This window comes from Equus asinus, chromosome 1 (assembly GCF_041296235.1).
Source record: "Equus asinus isolate D_3611 breed Donkey chromosome 1, EquAss-T2T_v2, whole genome shotgun sequence".
Classification (NCBI taxonomy): domain Eukaryota; kingdom Metazoa; phylum Chordata; class Mammalia; order Perissodactyla; family Equidae; genus Equus; species Equus asinus.
Window position 1 is genome coordinate 70462660 of NC_091790.1, and position 18004 is coordinate 70480663.

At 45.3% G+C, this 18004-nt stretch overlaps 2 long non-coding RNA genes across 2 annotated transcripts in view; both read left to right on the forward strand.

Moving 5' to 3' along the window:
- Window positions 1-18004, forward strand: part of LOC139041343 (uncharacterized) — a 162554-nt gene that overhangs the window by 110486 nt on the left and 34064 nt on the right. The gene's annotated exons all lie outside the window — the stretch shown is intronic.
- Window positions 4113-17908, forward strand: LOC139041355 (uncharacterized). Its single transcript, XR_011496368.1, has 3 exons — window positions 4113-4229; window positions 4414-4604; window positions 7835-17908. It is a non-coding gene; the product is annotated as an uncharacterized lncRNA (long non-coding RNA).

The window sequence follows — 18004 nt, forward strand, 5'->3', positions numbered from 1 at the left end:
TCATCATCCTCCCTCAGGAGCCCGGCCTGGGCTGGAAGGAGCCAGAATGTGGAGGGGCTGAGACACAGTTTGGGCACACTAGCTGCCTGGCAGCCTCCTGCTCCAACCAGGCTGATGACAACTGCCAGGGTACTTTCAGGTCTCAGGGCCCTTTTCCCCATCGTAGACCCCAGACAGAGACTCATCCCAGGAAGCTGGAATGGCTGGCCTCCTTAAGACAAAGCAGGCTCCTACAGAGGATACACCTCTCCCCGTGCCCTGCCACAGTGCACCCAGGGAGATGGCCAGGGGAAGGCCTGCCTTGGCCCTTAGTCATGGATTTCTCTCAAGAGTAGAGCTCTGGGCAGCAGGAGGGCATGGCTTTAGTGACTCCAGAGTGAAGGGAGGTGCCTGCCCCTGGAAGGGCAGGCCTGCCAATTTCCCCACTATTTCCACAGGGGGCGTGGCATGCCTAGTGTGGCCAAACTCCTTTGGCTAGCATTGTGAGCCCTGTTGACTTGTCAAACATTTACTGCTCCCTGTGTTGAAAAGTTCCTTCCTGATGGGAGGCCTTGTTCTGTCAAACAATAAAGGAGGCCCCGGATGATCAGCATGCAGGAGGGATAGCCTTGCCCTGCCCCCTGGCTCCTGATGGGCAAAGAGGGGCAGAAAGCTATTTTCAAAGGATGGGAGTGGGACCTGAGCAGAAGGGGAGAAGGGGATGTGAGACACAGTTGTAGAAGTTGGGAATCCCAGTTCACCAGCAGCTGCACCCAGCCACCACCAGTGGGCTCCCCCACACTTTCAGTGCCACAAGGACCTGTCCCTCAGCAAGCCCAAGGGCCTTTCTGAGGCCAGTCACCTTTGCTGTGCATGCGTAGATAGAAAGGAGGGTTTTCCCTCCATGGAGTGGCGCTTCCAGAGTGCTAACAGTCAATAAGACCCATGGGATTTGTCAGTCAGTTGGGGAGGGGCGGGTGCACCCACCATCCTCTCTTCATTTTCCTGAGATCCTAGATCTGGTGAGAGTCACTTGAGGTTTCCATGAAATTAGTGGAGTTCTCACTGTGTTGTAGGGGATCTTGTTGAGGTAATGGCTGGCCTCTGTGATATCGGGTCTTGGTGAGGTCAGAGGGGGGTCTCTATAATGTCACTAGAGGTTTCTTGGAGGTCATGGGAGTTCTTTGTGTGTTCAGGGAGTTCTCTGTGAAATCAGGAGACCTCACTTTGAGGGAAGAGGGGTTCACTATGAGGTCAGTGGAGGTCTCTGGGTGGTCAGACAAGTCTCTGTGTGGGCATGGGATGTCTCTGTGTGGTCAAGGGGAGTGTCTAAAGTGTCAGGGGATGACTCTGTTAGGTCAGCTGAGATCTCTGTCTGTCAGTGAGGGCAGAAGGGGTCTCTATGAGGTCAGAGGTGGTCTCTGTGAGGTCACGGTGTTACCAAAATCAAAGTGGGTTGAATCCTTGCGAGTTAAGTTGGCATGAGCACACTAAAGCTATTTGGGGACATAAACCTTCCCTCGTTTGTTTGTCTTCCAGCCCTTGACTATTGGGGGCAACTGAGAATGCTGTGTAGTAGCTTCCCTCACTTCATCTGTAGTAAGTTCACAGAAGGTGTCAGTTCACACAAGGGCAGTGTGGAAATTAATGGTAACTAGAGAAGCTCTCCTGATGGAGCGGCCATTTTTGCAGCTGCAGCTGCCACGTTATGTCCTTTGAAGGGCTTTACCATGGATCCCAGCTACTTTCTGGGGGACCTGTACCACTTCTAACAGTTTAAGCATCTCTGGCCCATGTTTAACGTCCATGATTCACTCTGGAGACCTCTGTGGCTGGAGGTCACTTCTGGGCAAGCATGGCTTAAAGACCCATTGGAATCAAGGAAAAGGGCAGCAGAGTTTAAGATATGACAGGATATTAAAGAAATCTGAAGGGTCTCTGGCATCATATCTTGATACTGAAGTATTCTATTTTGGGATAGCCAGAGGCCTCATCAGTCACTGGTAGACTAGAGAATTGATGTAGGAGTCCAAACCCTCATAGGTAGGTCCATAGCCGATTTTTTTGCTTTCTTGATTAACAGGCAGATGGCAGCTACTGCTCTCTTGGGGGCTACACTTTAACCACGGTGTCCAGCTTGCCCCACTCAAAAGCGTCCGTTTATGGTCGCCGTAGTTTATCAGAGAAGCTGATAGCCCTGCATCCAATGTAAAGAATCCAAGGAAGAAAAAACAGAGCCATCCCTTTAGACACATCATATCCCTTACAGGTCAAGAAGCTGAACATACTTAGCTCACATCTGACTCTATCCTCCTGGGGATAGAATCACACCCTGCAGGATTACCCTTCTCCCCGCCCCCATTTTCGATGCCAATTGCAAGTTCGGGTCGTGACCTGTGCTCCTGACAAAGCGGCCGCGAGACCGCAGGTTCCCACCACCCCCTCCCTGGGTTTGAGGGCTCTGATAGAGCGGCTCACACAACTCGGGAGAACCTCTCCCTTCTGAACAGCCACAGGGAAGAGGTGCATAGAGCAAAACATGTGTGGCAGGGAGGAGGAGCTCCCGGGGCCTCTCTGGGTGTGCCACTCTCCCCGAACCTCCACGTGTTCGCCAACGCGGCAGCTGTCTGAGCACCGTCCTTTCGCAGTCTGACGGAGACTCCATCGCCTGGGCATAGTCGATTACGGTCATTGGCCGTTGGCTACTCAGCGTGACCTTCAGCCCCTCTTGCCCCCGCCCCCACCCCAGGGCTGGGGGTGGGGATGGGGACGGGGACAGGCCTGAAACTTCCAAGGCCCGAATCGAATCGCACAGTTGGTTTCCCCGGCACCCAGCCCCCACCCTTAGGGCTTCTCCAACACTCACCTCGTTAACACCAGTTCAGGTGGCGTTGAAAGGGGCTTGTTAGGAATAACACCAGACAAACCACTTCGCCTTTCTGGCTCTGGACTCGTTTCAGGAACTGAGCCCTAAAGTAATTCTCCTAACCAAAGATGCGCCATGTGGCTCTCGTATGGGCAATCACAGGACTTTTAGGCACTCGGTGCCAGAAACCAAGGGAAGGCATTTACTGTTATAGCCCCAGGAGCGCACAGCATTGAGAGCACTAAGGTCACGGGCAAAGCTAGATTCCCCTGTTCTGAAAACTTACTGATTCCGGGAAAGCTTCCTCTTTATGGCTTCTGGCTTCAAGGGGCATATGTTTTACCCGGGGCCAGCCACCTACCTGCTTCCGTTTTACCTTTCCTGGCGTGGCACCAGCTGCTCACTCCACCTGTCCTTGGGCCCATAGTTCCGAGTTAGCCCTGCTTGAATCATGTAGGGGAATCTCTCGCTTCTCAGGGGCTGCTGTATCCTGCAAGAGGGCCATCAGCTCACCTCCCCCACTTTTTGGCGCTTGGAGCTCGGTTTTCTCCTGTTCCCGGCCTGTGGAGGCCCCTAACTCACAGCGCATGTCCCTCCCTAGAAGGGGGTGGGGAACGGGGCATTCTGGTACACACAGTGAGGAATCCTTCAGCAGTCTGGACCCTGTTTCACAGGTCCAGGGCTCCAGACGTCTTCCGGTCTCTCCCTTTCCTGAGACCTCCTTCAGTTCACACTTTCCTTCAGAAAGGTTTCCCTTGTGGGCATTCCACACCAAGAACACGGCTCCACTAGGGAGCAAAGATTCAGCCTGCTCTCCTCCTTCCTGCCGAGGTCACCGGGGCCTCCCGGAGCCAACCGGGGGAGGGGGCTGTCCCTCAGCCCCATCACGTCTCATCTGTGGTCAAGGGAAACTGCCACGGCTCGGTCTTCTTCGATCCCTTCCCTCCCTGGGGACGGTTCGGACAATCCTGCCACCAACGCCCTTCCTCTTGGCAGTCCGCACACCGATTAGCCCCCGACATTGTGGGTGGCCTCCTGGCCCCTCGGTGGGGGCCGGGGTTACTCACCCATGGCATATGCCCCCTCTCCCTCAGGATACCTTGAGGAGACTGGCGGGCCACAGCGAGCAGGGCGGCCTGCCTTTTCATCATCTTGTCTTCCTTTGCATCCTCAGCTTCAAGTCGGTTATGGAGCACCCTCCGTGCAGCCACTCGTAGCTGTGCGGGACTGGTAGCAGGATGGATCGCCAACTTTTGGAGTTTCCCACGGGTGTCTGGAGCACTTCTGAGATCTGAAACACGGATTCGGGATCACTGTACTGCCCCGGGCCTCCAGGTCCCAGTTTGTGTATCGCCTGAGGCAGTCCTGCGGCCTCTGGAACAAAGTGTGTGGGTGTGGTGGGGTGGGGGTGGGGGGGGTGGGCGCGGGGCGGGGAGGGGCGGCTCGGCTTTCCCCAGGGCCCTATTGGACCTGTCTGAATTTAGGCCATTTAATGGGTGGCCGGCTTACTCTTTTCATGGCTTTCAGAAGCAGACCCCAACAATATCCTCCCTTTCCTCCATCCCCAGGATCATTGGGATTTCACCCTGCCTCGCTCTCTGGCACAGCCTGTCCACCAGGCCTGCGGATGTCCGATCCTGGGTCATCTGCCTTACCCGCTTGTTCCCTGGCTTCGAACGGAACGGATGACTTTGCCTCAGGCATGCTAACCTTCTCCTCCAGAAGCCCACAATTCGTATGGGGTGAGAATTCATATGGAGTAAGTATAATAATATTGCTCATAATGTTATTTTTATTATTAATAGCTAACAATTATATAGTGCTTCCTATATTCCAAGCAATATTCTAAGTGCTTTCTCAATGTTAACTCTTTGAATCCTTGCAATTCCCCCATGAGGTAGGTATTATTTCTTTCAAATGAGGAAACTGAGGCACCAGAGAGAGGCTAAAACCAATATGTAACTGATAAATGAATTCCTCGATAAGGCTGAGTAAATGCAGGCTCTTTGTGTTCGGAGTCTTGGCTCTTGATACTCTATACCTGTTCTCCTGCAAGTCCTATGAAACTCAGAAGCTTGTACCGTGGTGGTGAGGCACAGGGGCTTTAAGCACACTGCTGAGTTCCAGAGCTGACTCCACCCTTGGCTTGGTAGTGAAAACAGTCCTGGATTTGAGAAGCTCAGTATCTACTGCCCTCTCCTCTAGGACCCAGTAGAGGTGGGGGATACAGATGCAAATGTTGGGAGACTTTTAAGTTCTAGGGGCAGGTTGTATCCAAAGAAGCTGAGGGCCTGCAGGTAACTTCTCCTCGCCAGTTTAGCACCTCCCCTACCCCTTCAGCCCCCATCCATGCAGAAAGGCAGCATGAGCCTGGAATCACTCAGGCCTAGATGGAAATCCTGGCTCTGAAATGCACTGGCTTTGGGTAACAACTTAGGCTTCATGATCAAGAAGGTAAAATCAGAGGAAGATGGTGCTGTTGAGTGAGCATCCCAGCAGCTGAGTTAAACGGTAACCAAAATGACTGCCTGACTCAGGGGCATAAGGCTTTAATGCACACACACTTCACATGTCCCAGGCACAGGCTAGACATTCTACACGGCTCCTCCCTTTTCATACTCCCAATAGCCCCAGGAGTTGTGTTGTTCTATACCCACTTCACAGATGAATAAACTGAGGTTCAGAGACCTTAAGTAAGTTGTACCAAAAGTTGGGCTTCTTTGAATCCTTGTTACCATTATGGGCTTAACTGTATCCTCCCAAAATTCATATGTTGAAGACCTAACACTTAGCACCTCGGAAGGTGATTGTATTTGGAGACAAGGACTTTAAAATGGTGATTAAGTTACATGAGGCCATTAAGGTGGAGCCCTAATCCTGTCTGACTGGGGTTCTTGTAAGAGGAGGAAATTTGGAATCACAGGGAGACATCAGGAATGCGCTCACACAGAGGGAAGAACATGTTAGCACAGTGAGAAAGTGGCCATCCACAGGTCCCCTACTATCAGCACATAATCAGGAAGGGCAAAGAGGTTTTCTGGTGCCATTTTGTCCCGAGGCTTTATCTCATATTTCGTAACTCCTAGCAGCTCTGAAAAATAAATGTTATGAATGTGGAAATATCAACGGATCTGGGACTTTTTCTTGCATTATTGTCATTTCTCAGAGGATCAGAAGATGTCATAGGCATAAGCCTGTCTCTCCTAAGAAGGCCTGGAAAGAAATTACAGAAAGTGTAGAAGGCAGGAGCTACTTCTACTATAGCTCATTTCCAGATTCGGGCTAATATCAGATCTTCATTGGATTATTAATGTTTCTTGAGAGTGCAGCTTCATCAAATTTCTCTTCCCTGCCTGGGCCTTCAGCAGCTGATACGGTCATCAGCTGTCTAGCTTGTGGCCCTGCATACCTATGCCTTACCTATTCATATGTCCAAAGTGACATGAAGCTCAGGACGCCATATTTTCTGATTTATGGTATCATTTTTGGAAAAGTTTTATGAGGTATAAACAAAGCAAACTAGTTAAAAATCTAACAATCCTTTTTATTTGAAGAGAATAAGATTATATGCCATTAGAACTCCTCTGCAAAACCCAGGACATATATCTCACAACTTGCTTGACATTTTTTTTTAAAGATTTAATTTTTTCCTTTTTCTCCCCAAAGCCCCCCGGTACATAGTTGTATATTCTTAGTTGTGGGTCCTTCCAGTTGTGGCATGTGGGATGCTGACTCAATGTGGCTGGATAAGCGGCGCCATGTCCGCACCCAGGATCCAAACTGATGAAACACTGGGCCACTTGCAGCAGAGCACGCTAACCTAACCACTCAGCCACGGGGCTGGCCCCCTTGCTTGACTTTTGATAGGTAAGAAGGAGATAGAAATTCTTACCAGTGGCTATCTGGTTGCTAGAAACAGAAACTGCCTTTTGTTAACATAAGCAAAAGAAATATCTTTAAAGGCTATGGAATGACATATAAAATTGAGGGAAAATAGAACTTCAGGAAGAACCCGAACCAAAAAATAATGAGAGATACAGAGACAGAGATAGAGAGGGGGGGGAAGGGAAGAAGGGAGGGAAGGATGGGTGGAGAAAGTGATAGAGTTAATTGAACAAGGTGGCCACAGCATAGGCTAAGGGAGGGGATGGGAGATTGACAGTAGTCCGTGATCCCAGAGAAGAATGTATTTATATACAAATGGAGGAAGGATACTGGACAAGCAAGTATAAGTGATTTTCACTAACAAAGCATTCCTAAATTACTCATAAGCATTACGTGACTCCCTGATTGTCACATGCACAAGTATTGCTCCATGAAATTCCTGCTTGGGGACTTCACCAAATGTCATCTATTTACACTCAACACCCATTTCCATCTCCTTGTACATTCTTTCTTGTGTTGCAGTACTTCCCATACTTGAGAGGGCTAAAAAGAACGTTTCCAAAACTCCCTTGATGCCACGGTTCCAGAATTGATTTAAGTTCCATCAATGTAATGCAGTTGCATGAGATTTGAAAGGCAGAAGGGGTAGTGAAGGGCAGCAGGGACATTTCGTATATTTATTTTCCGGCATTAGTAGGAACTCCAGGCCCTGGCAGGCATCAGTTTTTCCAGTGGCCAAAAGGCACTTTGCACTGCCTAGTCACCAACCTCATGGTCAGGGGCACGGAGACATCAGCCAGAATTTCCTGCAGTTCCCCCATCTCTGGACTACATCTGCTGAGGCCTGACCCTGAGCCTGAGCCTAGCAGCAGACACCAAACTCCATTCTACTAGCCCTTGCAATAATTCTGTGGATGTCTAATTTCCTATAGTAAAGCCCTTTCTAGTGGAGATACTTAAAGTAGTTTCTGTTTCCTGCATGCACCCTGAATGATACAAGTATCAAAAAGCTCCTTCAGTATCAATTTAATTTCCAGCTTTATTGCACCTTCTTTCAGTGCAATGATATGGTTCACCCATCTTATGGCTCCTTTCCTTGCACAGATGACAGAGTTTTCTTGAGTAATTGAGCAGAGCTTCCTCTGACTTTCCTACAGGTGAGTTGAGTTATTTTGTTCCTTGAGATCACTCCCATTTCCCAGAACTATTGTTGACTATGCTGCTTAGCTTCAGTGGTTTCTTTGTTGTGTTTCATCTCATTACTCCCAGAAATGTAGATGCCTCACCAGTGAAGAAAGACTAGGAGTGATGATTGCCTTGATGGCTGTTCTTTTAGGCCAGTTGGATCATAAAAGGCATACTTCTCCAAATATTATTATATCATGAAGCATTCTCTGGTGATAGCCCTTTGATAGGTACACTTATGGAAGAAGTTAGAGTTGGTATTATGCATTAGAATTTCAGTCACATAGTCCCTTGGATCTAGGAATCCCAAAGCTAGGGACTTATGTTACTGATATCTCACAAAAAATCCTCTCAGATTTACATATAAGTTTAGTGCAGGAATTTTTTTTGGTAAGTGTTTTTAAAAATGAAAACAGCAAAACGATCATTCAGGGACCATTTAATTGAATTACAGTATATTCAATTGATAAAAGTATTCAGCTGTAAAATAACATGGTTGGCCCAATACAGGAACATTTCCAAGATGTAATATTAAGTGAAATGATAAGGATGAATTGCACAAAATATTTAGCATTTAGCAAGTTTTAAGTATGACAGGTGAAAAAATATGCATTGGTGTCAACTACACATCAACTGTTCACTAATTCCCCTTGGGATCAAAATACTAGGTTCTGAGGGTTTAGAGTGGGGGGGTGGTATATCATTTTGTGTTTCAGTGGAGAAAGAGAAACATTACCAGGTATTTCAAACAGAGGGAATTTACAACAGGGGATTGTGGGTTGGTTATGCCAGGATTGGACGACTGAGAATGAGGGTATTCATTTCCTAAGGCTGCTGTAGCAAATTACCACAAACTTGGAGACTTAAAATAATAAGCATGAATGAAAAAAGAGAATGAAATATACAAAAAGAAGTGTATATGAGACATATAGGAAATGCTGACAATACTCAGTACACATGTAATCAACGTTTCAGAAGGACAGGAGGAAGAGAACGGAGCTAAAGCAATATCTGAAACAATTATGGCTGAGAAATTTCCAAAAGTGATAGAAGACTTCAAGCCACAGATCCAAGAAATGCTATGGATTCCCATGAAGACAAATACAAAACATTTAGAGCCCACCAAACATGGTATGGTCTAAGGTCTAAAGGGGTATTTCACAATAAGGAAGTGTGGGCCCAACTTTGCATCTCTTCATTGTGGGGCCTGTGAGTGAGGGAGAGGAAGAAGCAGCAATCATGGAGCAGGGCTATAGCATGGCTGCTGATGGGGGATAATTAGGAGGGAATGAAGGTGGCCTCAGAGGCTCATTGATCCCCTCAAACATTGCTTGAAGACCTGTAACTCAAGATTTGACAGAAAAATGGCTAAGAGTTTGCCTTCCCTTTTATCAAGGAAAAAAAATAGCTATAGTAATTCTTACTTACAACTACTTATACAAAGGGACAGAAAACCCAACTCAGTGGGTATAGACCATGAAGAGATTTTGTTTTATGTAAGTGCAAAGTCTGGCAGCAGCAAGCCTTACAGGTGTGGGTTGATCTAACCATTCAGGTGTCAAAATCAAGGATCTGCTTTCATTCTGGCTCTCTGTTCTGCTTTACTTGGTGTTGGCATAATCTCTAGGCTCTACGTGGTAGTCCTCCAACTTCTCCAGGTGGGCACTCCTCTGCAATAGCAAAATAGCCATGGCAGCTATGTCATCATATCTGTACAGCTCCCTCTTTTGGTAGGTCCTTCTAGGAAGGAGAGAACATTACTAGCTAAGAAATTATAGCAGATATCTCCTCTCACCTCTGAGGCTCAGATTGAGTCTTATGCCCATCTTTGAACCAAGATCGTGATTGAGATACCACGTTAGTCTTCAACTAAGCAGAGACCAGGTTTAGAGTTGGAATTGGGGGTTAATACTACCAAACCACAGCACTGGGATGGGGGAGGAGTGGTCTCCACAAAGCAAAATATAGTTGCTAACAGTAGAAGTGGGTAATCACCAGAGGAGGAACAAATGCTGAAAGCCAAAAAAAAAAAAAAAAAAAAAATTAACTCAAATCACATGGCATGACACTTGACCCACTTCTCTTCCCTTTTCCTCCTGGGTTAGCTCGGCTCTGTTCTCAACTGTTGCTTGAATGCACCAAACACCACGCCCTTGAGGCCTTTGCTCTCCCCAGAGCTTTATCCTGGAATGCTCTTTCCTCAGACATTTGCTTGGCTTTCTCCCTTGTTTTTCTATTCACGGCTCTATTTAAATGTCACTTCAGAGAGGCCTTTGGTGAATTCCCTATCAAAAATAGCAACTGCATTTCTATATACCCCCATAATTGGCTTTGGTTGTGTTTATAGCATTTATCACTATTTGACATTATTTTATGTCTCTCTTTGTCCTCACCACTGGAACGCACTCTCCCTGAGAAGATTCTCTCTTGCTCATTGTTGTATCGTGGTGCCTAAAACAGTGCCCAGCATGTAGTAAACATTAAACAAATGTTTGTTGAATGAATGAATGCGTTAGAATCCAAGACCTAACCCCACTTCTGTAATCTTAAGCAGGGAACTGAAGCCTTTATTGCCTCTGTTACCTTATCTGTCAAATGGAGATGCTTTCTACCACAGAGCATTATTCTTCAAGTAAGAAAATGTGTGGGAAATGTCTGGCATGTACAGATCTTTGATATATATTATTCTCACAAACATATATATTGATGTATATATATATATATATATATATATATTCTCACAAAGCTTCATTCAGTGGACCCAATGAGGCCAGAATCCTTTATTTAAATCAGTTGTTATCGACCCTGGTGTCACTTTAGGATTACCGAGGGAATTCTTCACAGGTGCTGAGCTTGGTTCTCACCCTGAGTCTCTTATTTAATTGGCCTGGTGTGACGCCCAATCATTGGCAATTTTTAAAGCTCCCCAGCGGGGTCTAATATGCAGCCAGTGCTCAAGACCACTAGTTTCTAGTCATTGGTGGGCTGATGGCAGGGCTGGATGTGTAACCATCAGACTCATGGAAGCATTGTAAAACCTGGCCCTTCCAACACCTGGAAATCTCTAGAAGCCAGCTTGGCTTATTTTCTCCAGTACAAACCTTCAACTGGCAGACTACACAGATGATCCTTCCCACTGTGTTAGAAAGAAAAAACATCAGCCCTGCCTCAGATTTCTCAAATGATTTTTACATGTGCAAACCATGACCTGTTTCCACGCTTGTAGATGTTAGGGGGGAGAAAGGGAAGCTTAAAGGAGACCAGGGAGACTAGTGTGTATTTTCTTCTAAAGAAACTTTTAAAAGTGCAGAGAAACTGGCCTGGGACAGGGTCTAGGATCTAGATCTTATACTAACAGGGATGATGCATGTGAACAGTGCCCAGGACAATTCCTGGCCCATCGTAATTAGTGTTCAATTAAGCAAACTAGACTTGCCTAAGGTGTTATGATAATAATGACACAACAAACAATGAATCCTTTTTTTGAGCATCTTCCCTGTGTTAAGTATTTTAGGTAGGTAATTTTTTATCTCTACAACATTACGGTAAATCACTGGTTTTCTCCCCTTTCACAACTGGCAAAATTAGGATCTGAAAGCTTGCAGCTGGGAGAGGGAAGACTCAAGATTAGCATTCAGGGCTGACACCAAAGTTCATCTTCCTGCCTGTATACTCTATACTGTTTCTAGAATCCCCTTAACTCTCAAACTCTATGACTCGGAGCAACTTGGACCTTTTTCACCTGCAGTAAACAGAAAGCTTTTCCTTCACTTAAAATAATGTAAATAGTGATAAATGCTAGGAATACAACCGAAGCCAATTGTGGGGGTACTGGGTTAGAGATGCTGTTCAAACCTCATCCCATTCAGACCCTCTGACTATTGATAGGAGAGGGAAAGTGGAAGAGAGAGGTTTTGCCTGATCTTTGAGGCATACACCTGTGTGGAGAGAGGGGGCAGAAATGCCTGGTTTTCTGTTAAGAGGTAGGGCCATGGGAGGAAGCTGCTGCCCACTCCTCAAACTGTGCAAGTCCTCCTGATTCAGGGCAGTTCTACAGGCTCTTGTCTCTGCTTATCTGGAACTCTCTGCTCCTTGTGAACACCCACCATCACCTTTGCCTAGAAATTCCTATTCACCCTTTGGATCCACAGTTTAAGTGTCACTTCCTCCAAGAAGCCTCCTCTGGTTCTCCACCACTCCCACCCCTACCCTAAAACAAAATATTTTCACATCTTCTTTTGTTGTGTTTATGGTAGTTTGTAATTAAATAATAATTTTGAGTAATTGTTTAGCGCCTACCTCCCCTTTGTCAGCTCCATCAGGGCAGGAACCAGATCTTTCTGATCTACCTCCATATCCCCATCGCCTAACACAGTGCCAAACACATAGAAGGGCCTCAACATTTTATTTGCCTGGCTGTAAGTGTTACAATGAAGAGACCAAACTTAACCCTTCCATTTTTTCTATCTTTCTCAGGAAACAGAGGAAAGGGAACCTCTGCCACTCCAGTGCAGCCTGACATTCCTGAGATGACTCAAGACACAACTAAACAAATGGTATGCACCTGGGTATGTGGAGCTTGAGGAAGAGCTTCACTCATCTTTCACCTTCTATTCTCTGATGCTGGGTAGGGTCCTCCTTTCTGGTTTTTTTTTTTTTTGGTGTTGTTCATTTATTTTTTTAATGATTGGCCCTGAGCTAATATCTGTTACCAATTTTTTGTTCTTCTTCTCTCAAAATTCCCCTAGTACATGGTTTTATATTCTAGTTGTAGGTCCTTCTGCTTCTGCTATGTGGATGCTGCTTCAGCATGGCTTGTTGAGATCCATTCCCAGGATCTGAACTGGTGAAGCCCTGGGCTGCTGAAGCAGAGCATGTGAACTTAACCATTCGGCCACGGGGCTAACCCCCCCTTCTTGGTTTTTGGTTTCCACCCACCACCGTGATGTCAGACTCTCTTTGACTTTGAGAATCTCCTCTGGCAGAGAAGGGAGGTAGAAACCTCTTCAAGTGTGGGGTGGTTCCTGCCTTAGCTGATATCGCTGCAGAAACCTCTCTCCACAACCTGGTCATGGGCTTGGCACCTGCCGCAAGAAATTGGACCTGTAGCATGTGCAATGGTTCTGAAGCCTGTGACCAATCCTCCCACTGCCATCAAAATAAAGGGTGGTTCTGAGACCTATTTCAACTTTTTTTTTAAAGATTTTATTTTTTTCCTTTTTCTCCCCAAAGCCCCCGGTACATAGTTGTATATTTTACTTGTGAGTCCTTCTAGATGTGGCATGTGGGATGCTGCCTCAGCAAGGTTTGATGAGCAGTGCCATGTCCGCACCCAGGATTCAAACCAACGAAACACTGGGCCACCTGCAGTGGAGCGCACGAACTTAACCACTTGGCCACAGGGCCAGCCCCCTATTTCAACATCTTAAATTCAGCTTCCAGAGACTGAGGGTGACCTTTTCCCCAGACACCACATTTTAAAATGTAATGGGCTCTTTGATTTTGCAAACAAAATCTTGCAAGCAGTTAAATTACATTTTTAATATTCCCAGCACTTAGCCAGGAAAAGATGCAGACAGAATTGAAAAGCATCCTGAGGTTTTCTGTCGTTGTTTTTATTTAAATGCCCAGATTAGACCATAATTCATCTCAAAATGGCAGGAGGCCTCTTCAGGCACTTCACACTTCAAAATGTCTTAGAAAATCATGTCAATTTTGGCAAGCCTCTTGCCATGCCAGAAACAACAGCAGATGCTTTTCTCCTTGAGTATCATCTATTGTGAATCAGATTATTAAAAAATACACCTTGCTCTTTTATTTTTGCCTCTGTTTTGAGGATTTTATGGCATCTCTGCAGTAATTGATTTGTGTCACATTCCTGCATAAGTAGCATTCATTGTCCCACTTTTTAGAAGGGGGAATTGAAGCAGAGGTGTGGTAAACCAACTTTCTTATGATCCCGGAGAAACTCACTCATTCATTCACTTGTTCATTCAGTAACCATGTCTTGAGAACCAGCTATGCCCTGGTCACTAACCAGACCTTGAGGATACATAAACGACTATCTCACAGGCCAGTCTCCAGATCTCTGGTAGAAGAGAGAGTCAATAAATGATTACAACATTCCACGATAAGTGCTGAGGTGGATAAAGGGGCCACAAAGAATCGCCCCTCAGCCAGCTTGTCTGTAAGAGAAGGCTTCCCACAAGAAGTGAAATATGAGTCAAATCTTGAAGGATGAGTAGGACCCCAACCATCCAAGGCCTGAGTGGCAAGAAGGGCTTTTACAGCAGAGGGAGCAGCATGCACAAGGCACAAAACAGCTTCGTGTTTTCTGGTTTTAGGTGGTTGGAGAAAAAGATGTATATGTGGGATTGAAAGAAGATAGGCAAGAACGAGAACGAGAACAGTCTTACATGCCAATCACGGGACGTGGACTTCCTCCTGACACAGTGGGACGAAAACAGTATAGAGTGTGTTAGTACTCACTCACTTACTTAGTTCAGCCTAATTCAGGTTCATACAAATTCCCCCTTTCCCTGTCTTTAGTGGTCAAAGAGAGTGTTGATCTATCTGAAGAAATATAAAATTATTAAAATCACTTTTTCAGATCCAAGGACCTCTTTGAACTGTCTAAAGTCATCCTGCATGCAAATGTGCATTTGCCTGGGTAGATTATCTAAAGCCTTCGTTGGATTTCTCAAGTGATCTAAAGCTCTAAAAAGTATAAGAATCACTACTCTGTTTATTTTATGAAAACTTTCAGCCCTTCCCAAAGTTGATTTTATCCAAGTAGAATTCTTTTATATCAATCTCTTAAAATTTACTGGTTGCTTGTTATCCATGTGGGTACCATATCATGTACCATTCTATTATTTCAAACAAAACAATTCTTCACATTTCCCAGCAGCAGGTTAATCCATGTTTGTTAACCAACTAAAACTGGACTTCTAATCTCAATTACTATTCTTTAGACCTATGGGATTTTCATACTTTCTATGTGAGAAGTTTGAGACAAAGGTACTATATTGGAGAAATACAGGTATTTGAATGTTGGGGGAAGCACAGATGATTTTCAAAAGTTAGAGTCATAATTCTATGGTGAGTTAGTTAAGATTATTTGGATTGAAATTAAGAGAAGAAACTCTACTAAATTTATTGGAAGGAGAGAGAAGCGTATTATGCTACCTAAGGTTAGAAATGTAACAAGTAACAGTGAAGTAAAATCAGGGACTTGAACTTCATCATGACGTCCTATATCTTTTCTCTTCTCTCTGCTGTTAGCTTCATTCTCCCTCTCTCTCTCTCTGTCCGTCTCTATCTTTCTGGACAGATCAGCCTTTTCTCATTTCCAGTACACAGTGTGTAAAACCCGTGAGAGTTCCTACCTCTCACACAGAATGATCTCTGTTTGTATATCCCTCTGTCTTCATCTCTCACAAATCGTTCCAAAATCACTGAACAATGAGTGCATTGGTCCCTTTGCATTAGATACCCAGTCCTGCACTGTACACTTAGATATGGCTGTTCTGTCCCTAACCATATGGCTCGGCAGGAGAGAAAATTCCTGGAAAAATGAAGTTGTGAAGATCAAACAATGGATGCCACTCTGTACATGGTAGGTGACAGAATGCCTGTCATGGCTGCCGGGACTAGGTTGTCCATTATTCTAAAAACATCTCTATTTTGCAGTAGACATGAGATTAGGATGCCAAACTGAGCTAGACATAACCTCTACATCTCCTTATAGTTCTGTGTCTACCATTCACTGCCTGATCTCAGTAAGTCACTTCCACTCTCTGGGCCTCGTCTTCCTTAGTTAAATTAACAGGACAGACAGAACTAGAAGTTCTTTATGGTCCATTACAAGGAGCCCATGAGCCTAAGACAACGTCACTATTCTTTCAGTCATTCTTTGTCAAGAACCTCAGGCTCATTGTCCAGAGGTTATTCCGTGGAGAAGTTATAAGCAATTCCTGAAGACCCTCCTCCATGAATCCCACTAGTATAGAACGTCAAGAAAAATCTCAACCAGTTACAAAAACCTTTTCTTTGTGAAAATCAGAAATGCAAACTGATTAAAGTCATGATTTCACCCTTCTCTTAAAAACATAGAAAACATTCAACACAGTAATTTACATCCTGGAAGGCTTCACAGATGTAGTCCTATAGCACTCAGGACTTGAAACCCATCCTCCAAGCTTTACAAAGCCAGACATTACAGTAAATCTCGCTAGCTGTATGGCCTCATCTTTGGCCAAGAGACTGGAGAAGATCTAGGTGGTGAATGTGTTGCCAGTGAGATAGTTGTGTTGTTTTGGTAGAAAACTCTAGAAGAGGATCTGCAGCCAGAAAACCCTACTGCTGAGACTTCAGCCTCCAAAGATCCCCCAAGCTCTTTGAAAATCAGGCCAGTCTCACAGCCTTTCCTGAACCCAGTGATGAAGAACGAGTCTGAAGAATCGGAGACATGGATCAAAAGGTTCAGGAAGCTAGAAGATGCCCTATACTTGTGTGATCTGAATAATGCAGGTGAAGTGCGAAGCTTAAAGCTAATAAACTTCTGTTTGTGTTTTAGTCTGAAAGTGGTGATCTCATTTTCTTTCACTTGTTAACAAACACAATTTGTATATAACCCACGTGCCTGGCACTGTGCTGGGCGCAGTCAGGGAATACAAAGATGGATCAGATGTGTAACCTCCACCAGGTTGCTTAAAGTTTCTCTGTGTCTCTGGAGGAATCCACTTCACCACCTGGGTCTAACCCACAGTCCAATCTTGCAATTCCCTTGATTGACATTTTCAGCATGCTTGCTAACAGACTGAACTCCAAACTTCTTAGCAAAGCAAAACCTGATCCTTGTCTACCTGACCAGTGTCTTCTCCTTCAGTTGCTATTCTCTCAGCATACCCTATCCTGTCAGAGTCAACAACGTGCCTTCCTCAAATGTGATTTCTCCTGTGGCCATGCCCTCCATCTGTGCTGTCTGCCTCTCCTTTACCTACCTCACCCCCTCCCAACTCCCCGTCTTGTCCAACTGGCTAATTAATGCCTAAACATATTTTACGTTGGAACTCCACTCCACTCCTCTGAGACTCCACAGACAGATCTAGGCCAACCTTTATCTGATCACTTAGAGTTCATTAACATCCAGTATCATATTTGATATATTGTATTTTTTCAATCGAGGGCTTGTTACTATCTCACCAGTAGACTATATTCCCTTTTTATCCCCAGCATCTTGTGCAATTCTGTTCAACACTTTTTTTGAGGCAATAAGTAAATAAATAAATGTACATAAATAACTAAATCCAAGATGGGAGGTGATAAATGCCATTAGGGTGTGCTACGTGGGCATTCAGAGAAAGGAGGTTCCTTCCCATAAGGTGATCAGGAAGTCTCTGGTAATATGGGACTGATCATTAGAGATCAAGCGCAGTTTGTATACAAAGGGATGAAATGGAGCGCCCTCTCTGGCAAAGGTGCAGGTTAGCCAAGCAAAGTTATGTATGAAGCTCAAGGCAAGGAGTTTGCTTTGTATAAAATGTAAGGACTATTAAGAAGAATATCAAACGGTAGAAGATGGGACCAGATCCAGGAGGATCTTAGATGCCAGACCTGGAGATGAAGATTTCATTCAAAGATAGTGAGTAGTAGTGAGGGTTTCTAAGCAGGGGAGTGGTATGATCAAGTTGTACTCCAGAAAGTTGGTGTTTCTGTGCAGAATGAAGGAGAAATTGAAAGCAGGAAAAGGAGGAAGGAGGCTATCGGAGTGTCCAACTGAGAGAGAATGTAATCCAGAACCAGGTCAGAGGCCTGCAGAAGGGAGGAGCACATACAAAAGCACATGGGCTGAAATTGTTGTACTTAATCACACGCTGTGGCTCGTGAAGACTTAGTGTCCCCTATGTGGCTCTGGAAACATGAAACTTGTAGAAACAGAGATAAGAGTGGTTGTTTTCAGGGGACAGGGGGAGATGTTTAAAGGGTACAAACTTTCAGTTTTCAGATGAATAAGTTCTGAGGATCTAGTGTACAGCATGGTGAGGCTAGTTAATGTAGGGGAGGAAGACATTTCCTCTTCCCAAA